We start from the raw sequence: 6,607 nt of genomic DNA, 5'->3' as shown, positions 1-6,607 counted from the left end.
TAAAAGCATAGGCCCATTCTAGTCCAGGAAAGTTATTTTTGAATCTAGCTACCTTTCTCCCACATCGATCGAGATAAGCCTTCACTGTACTTCGTAAATCAAACGAGGTGATTGGAAATCCGTATGTAGACATTGCAATAGCGTGGGCGACAAATCTCTTTTCTTCGTCAACTGTGAAGACAGGCTGCGAACCTGGGCTCTTGAAATATTTTAATCCATTCGGATTATTCACTTCATTTTTTTCAGCTTTTATTTTCAACCAAATTGTGTTTCTATGGATATTGAATCTAAAACAAAACCATATTGTTAGGTACAGGCTACATTACTGTAATTTCAGTATACACTAGTAGCTGTTATATGCTATAGATCTAATTAGGTAATACACAAATACAGTACTGGGTTTAATACCTCTGTGATGCTTGTCTGAGAGACAGTTGTTTTCCTTTCACTAATTCGATAGCTTCATTTAGTTGGGCTTCAGTGTAGTTTTTGTAGGGTCTAGACCCAATTTTCCTCACATATTTACGTGGCATTCTGGATAACAACCTAAAATCCAACCAAAAAGTATTAAAAACGGAAAAAAAACACCCTGGGGTTACTTTGTGACAACTACAAGCTGTCACAAAGTAACCCCAGTGAGTAGCAATTTTTAGGTTGAGTTTAGATAAAATAAAAAATAATAATTCAAACTAAAATCTAATTGCATGGTTTCTTAACTATATTATGTAGTTTCATAAATAAATACCTGATTTGGTCAGAAGGATGACACGGGTCACTGCAGGATACAAAGTTTGAGCAACTTCTAAGAATGCTGTTTTTGTTTACTATTTTTCAGCGCCTTTAAAGGAAAGAAGAACATGAAGAAAACGGATGCATTGCACGACGTCCAAGTGCCACGACGTCCAATAATATTTATTCAGTGCCACGACGTCCAAAACATAATTTTTGAGTTGTTGCACGACGTCCAAGTGCCACGACGTCCAAGAGTACAGTAACTGCCAAAAATATAGTCTTTCTACAAGCTTTGGACGTCGTGGCACTTGGACGTCGTGAAACAGCGCACTATAGAATTGTAAAAAAGTAACATTTGCACGACATCCAAAGTCGCTGCCAGTTGCACGACGTCCAAGTGCCACGACGTCCAATAAATATTTGACTGTTGCACGACGTCCAATATAGCTCAGCGCTGTTGCACGACGTCCAAGCTCCTTCATGATGACCGGTTACGATGACCGGCTACTTGCCGACCAGTGTTCTCTCGTGTAAAATGCTTATGGAACCTTTATTAGTTATATATACATGGGTATATGTTCTTGTTTAGAAATATATATACTATGAATATTTGTACCATTAACTGAAACATCATAAAGTAAAAAAAACATAAAAAAAATAAACAAAGCAACAGTTGGAAAACTATAAGGTTTACATGGTTTGAAAAATGATGACATTTTGTTAACAACCGACAAACTTCATTATGTTTGGAGTAAGCTTTTAATTACTTATTTTTTCAAGACTAGATGAATGTACATTGATCAACATGATCTTTGAAAACTATTTTTTATACCCTCATTTTAATTTTTACTAGTATAAAGAATAGAATGCCTTTTTCGAACTGTTTATAGGCTTCAATTAAATGTTCTTATGTCGCAAATATGTTTATTAACAGTCTTCACTTAACATTGACTTAATTTTATTTCAATAAATTTTGTCTTTGTGTTTTGCTACACTACTGCAACAAAAAAACCCTAAATTTAAATTTATTTAATTTAAATTGCAACCAATGAGAATATCATATAAATAAGTTATACACAGGGTTCTTTTGTTTCCCCAACTCTAAAATACAACGCACATGAATTGAAAATGTTATAGGTTTCAATAGTAGGCCTACTGTAGCAAATCGAATACCAATAAAGTTAACGTATAACAATAAATTTACATATTCTTAGATTGTAATTGATTAATTGAATGTGTTTACGAAGGAACATCACAGCCTCAAAATTCAACATTACAGTATAATTACTCAAGATTTATTGTTTTCATGTTGCCAACTAGCGTGGGAGCGGAAGTAAGGCTGGTTCTTGGAAAAGTAATAAACTTGTAGTTTGAATGAAACCTTTTTTTTGTTTTGTACAGGATTCTTGGGATCCTCAGCATAAAGTACAAACCACATACAAACTGCAAAATGTGTGTCGAAGGTCTGATTAGACCTTCCGAGATTTAGACCTTCAGCAACTGATCCGTTTTTACCTTCCTTTAATTTATTCTTTTTCATGTTGTGCTTCATGTAACCATGATGTAACATACACAGACTAGAGGGCCGCTCATGTCCTTGACAAATAAATTAACATTTTCGCACAAATACAAATCAATATCGTCATTAGACAAGAATTAAAAAATAAAATTTATAAACAAAACCTACAACGGCATATTCTTGAACAAGTATGCCTACAAACCTAAGATAAGCACGTTTTTTATTATTATACTTAACCTACAAATGCTATGACTTAGGGCATACCTGCTTTCCTAGATAAAATATCCGAACTAATTGCGAGTGCAACGTGAACTTAGAAAAAGACTAGTAAGAATTTACAACTGTGAATTTCTCAGAATTTATTGACAGTTCAGACGAACCTATGGCCACAGACTACGGAAACCTACAGTATTATTGTATTAGTATACTGTATTTGTATTATTGTGTTACTAGCAGAGTACCCGTCCTTCGTACGGGTTCGTTACGAAAGGTGTATCCCGAGATTGTGTGACAATCGAGCAATCTCTGTAAACATTATTTTTAATGTTTACATTCGGGCTAGTAACATCATTATTTTTAATTTATAATCCTTACCCTCTCTGTTTTAATATTCGTGCATTATTAAATATGTTTGAACCAGCTGTGTGGAATTGTGAAATCAAAATTCATTTGACAGTTAGTCTGGTTGTTTACATTTTTAAATTTAAATTAGGTGAACCGACATATTGGCCCTCTGATCGTCAAAAATACCAGACCTTCTTGATTTTTTCGTTACGAAAGGTGTATCCCGAGATTGTGTGACAATCGAGCAATCTCTGGACCTTTCCTCAGACCACTCACCTGTAATTTTAACGATCGCTTCAACTGTTATATTCAAACCTATTCCACCACATTTATGTAACAAAAATACAGATTGGAATTATTTTCGTGAATTATTAAATCAAAATTTAAAGATTTCTGTGTGTTTGAAGAGCGAAGAAGATTTGAATCTTGCTGTTGAACATTTCAACAAAACAGTTCAAGACTCCGCTTGGAGAGCAACTCCAGACCAGAATAAACTTAATATAAAATCTGGAATAAGCTATCCAATTAAAATTAATAGGAAAATTTCCGAAAAACGCCGACTCCGTAGAATATGGCAAAACTCTAGAGATCAGACGGATAAAAGAAATCTAAACAGGGCCACTCAACAACTAAAAAGGTTACTGTTTAAATTAAACAATGGGAGATTTCAAGATTTCACATAAAACCTTTCTCCATCTGAAGCTAGTGACTACTCCCTTTGGAAAGTTACAAAAAACTTAAAATGTCCACAAATTTGCATTCCGCCTATTCTAAAAGAAGACGGTTCTTGGGCCAAAAACAACATCCAGAAAGCAGATGTCTTTGCTTCATACTTCAAAGAAGTGTTCAAACCATATAATATAAATTCAAACGTTAAACAAGAAATTTTGGAATTCCTCGATTCTCCAAATCAACTTGATTTACCGATAAAATTGTTTACACCATCCGAAGTAGCTAAAGTAATAAAAGAAGATTTAAACGGCAAAAAAGCCCCCGGTTATGATCTGATAACAGGTAAAGTGTTGAAAGAGCTGCCTAGAAAAGGAATAGTATTCCTTACAGTACTTTTCAATGCAGTTTTACGCCTCGAATACTTCCCAATACAGTGCCCAATACAGTGGTTTCACAAATTGTTGTTATTCCGAAACCTGGTAAACCTTTGAATCAAGCATCCTCGTATCGGCCTATATCTCTTCTTCCCGTGGTTTCAAAAGTTTTTGAAAAACTTTTTTTTTAAAGACTCCAAATTATAATTGACGAAAAAGAATTGTTGCCTTCCCATCAGTTTGGATTCCGCCGAAAGCATTCCACCATTGAGCAAGTGCATAGAATAGTGAATGTAATCAAGGAAGATCTTGAAAATAAACGTTTTTGTTCATCTGCTTTTTGGACGTAGCCCAGGCGTTTGATAAAGTCTGGCACACAGGACTATTGTTCAAAATTAAAACTTTGCTGCCCCATACACACTATGGAGTGTTGAAATCGTATTTGTCCAAACGCTTTTTTCAAATTAAATATCAAGATGTAGTTACAGATGTACATGAAATTGAATCAGGTGTACCACAAGGCAGTGTTCTTGGACCTATTTTGTATACATTTTGTTCACGTATGACCTTCCAAGTACTCAGGGTATTACAGTTGCAACATTTGCAGACGACACTGCTTTTTTGTCATCAAATCAGGATCCTATTCTAGCATCATCAAACCTTCAGGCTGCATTAGACGATTTGTCTCAGTGGCTACAGAATTGGAAAATTAAAGTAAATGAAACAAAATCCGTTCAAGTTACATTTACTATGTCTACAAGAACTTGCCCCCCAGTAACATTGAATAATGTAATGCTTCCACAATCCAACGAAGTTAAGTACCTTGGTATGCATCTTGACAGACGGCTTACATGGCATTCACACATTTGGAACAAACGACTTCATTTAAATTTAAAAATAAACAAACTAAATTGGCTTATTGGTCGAAATTCAAAATTATCTGTTGAAAATAAATTACTTTTATACAAAATTATATTGAAACCTATTTGGACCTACGGTATCCAACTCTGGGGAACCGCTTCAAACTCGAACACAGAAATAGTTCAATTTCAATCTAAAACACTAAGAAAGATTTTACAAGCACCTTGGTTTGTCACAAATAAAGTTATTCATCAAGATACAAAACTACCCTATGTTAGAGAAGAAATAAAAAACCGAAGTGAAAAATATCAAAGAAATCCATCCAAATTTCCTGGCAGTTAACCTCCTCGATAATAGTGAAGCTATAGGCTCAAAAGAGTTAATCCAATAGACCTTCCAAATCGTTTTTACTTCAATTTTTTAAAATTTTTTGTATGTTAGTGCACTTGATGGAGTGTTTCTAACCCATGTTAAAATGGTCATGAAATTTACTTATTGTTCTAGTATAGAATAGATTGTAAATAAATACTTGTTAAAAAAAATATAAATTTTGTAGGTTTGCTCTTGTTACCATGGATACCATCAATCAATATTTTAAAATCTCTCACCTCAAATTTTTGAAAGGCCACGGAGCAGAGCCCTAGGACAATAACGAAGAGGGAATAGTTGTATAATATCATTGACTATATAACACTACAATACTACTGTAGTGTTATATAGTCAATGATAATATATATCCTCGGAGCTGTAGCTTCATTTGCGTGCAATTTGAATTTGAGCCAGTCGGTTCAGTACTTTTTGAGATTATCTCATACAAACACATAGACACACATACACCAAGACACACATACACACAGACACCACCTCTTCTTTATAATAGTTTAGATAGATAGATAGATTACTATTATAGTATTATATATTGTCTGTGCTATGCTATGGCTAAAATACGTTTTTATTACTGCATCAGCTGGAGAAACTCTCTGAATATCTACTTCAACCATTTGTTGTCAAACATTGATCTCGTAAAATAGTGAAATTATTTTTCGTATACACTAAAAGAGCAAGGTTTGTACTAAAAGAAAACCTTCTTTTAGTTTAAAAAATACATGTTTCACAGGAAACAATTTTAACCATTGTAGTAACACCATTATAGCTTAAAAAGTTGATGATTGATAGTTCACATAATATTTAAAACATTTGACGGATAAACCTTTTTTTGAATTCGTCATATGAAAATTCATATATCTGTGTATCAATATCTACTTATCTCATTTCTGGTCAATGGAAGTTATGCAATTTCAATGATACCGGTACTTAAATGGGAAGTCTTACAGCTGTTATAAAACTGTGCATACATTTTATCTTACGAGTAAATTCGCTACCAATTGATATAGTACGACAATTCTATTCTACTGCAGTACTTATAATTCTACCACTACTCACATTAAACCTACCATATTTACTTTTGGGCTAGTGATTAATTTATTGTATTAATCATACAATATAGTGAATAGTGTAGTCATTTATTTATCTCGTTTCTATGACTTAGCTCTATTTTGTAGAAATCAATTATGCAATCATAACAACAGAAATACTGCATCATTACATTTTACGGTGACATAGTATTTATTTTACATATAAAAAATTAAGCTAATGCAATAATTAGTTCAATTAGAACCATTGAATATTGAATAATTTAAACATTAATCGAAGACGTAGCGGTTGACAACTTTCAAACAGTTGACTAGGCCTAGTTGCCTTCAATAATTGCAATGCGAACTGTATGCACTGAGGTCGGCAAACAGTGTTCACAGTGTGCAGGCACTTTGGACGTCGTGGCACTTGGACGTCGTGCAACAGTCAAATATTGATTGGACGTCGTGGC

General features: G+C 33.8%; 1 long non-coding RNA gene across 1 annotated transcript; it reads right to left on the bottom strand.

Moving 5' to 3' along the window:
* LOC129003824 (uncharacterized) lies at positions 1-833 on the bottom strand. The gene is made up of 3 exons (XR_008491649.1): positions 746-833; positions 409-546; positions 1-287 (listed from the first exon to the last, which is right to left on the bottom strand). It is a non-coding gene; the product is annotated as an uncharacterized LOC129003824 (long non-coding RNA).
* Between the last annotated feature and the right edge of the window lie 5,774 nt (positions 834-6,607).

The sequence above is a fragment of the Macrosteles quadrilineatus genome, unplaced genomic scaffold, assembly GCF_028750875.1.
Source record: "Macrosteles quadrilineatus isolate MER2022 unplaced genomic scaffold, UCM_ALF_1.0 Scaffold_9__3_contigs__length_116548681, whole genome shotgun sequence".
Taxonomy (NCBI): Eukaryota; Metazoa; Arthropoda; class Insecta; order Hemiptera; family Cicadellidae; genus Macrosteles; species Macrosteles quadrilineatus.
This window is presented reverse-complemented; position numbering and strand designations above follow the sequence as displayed.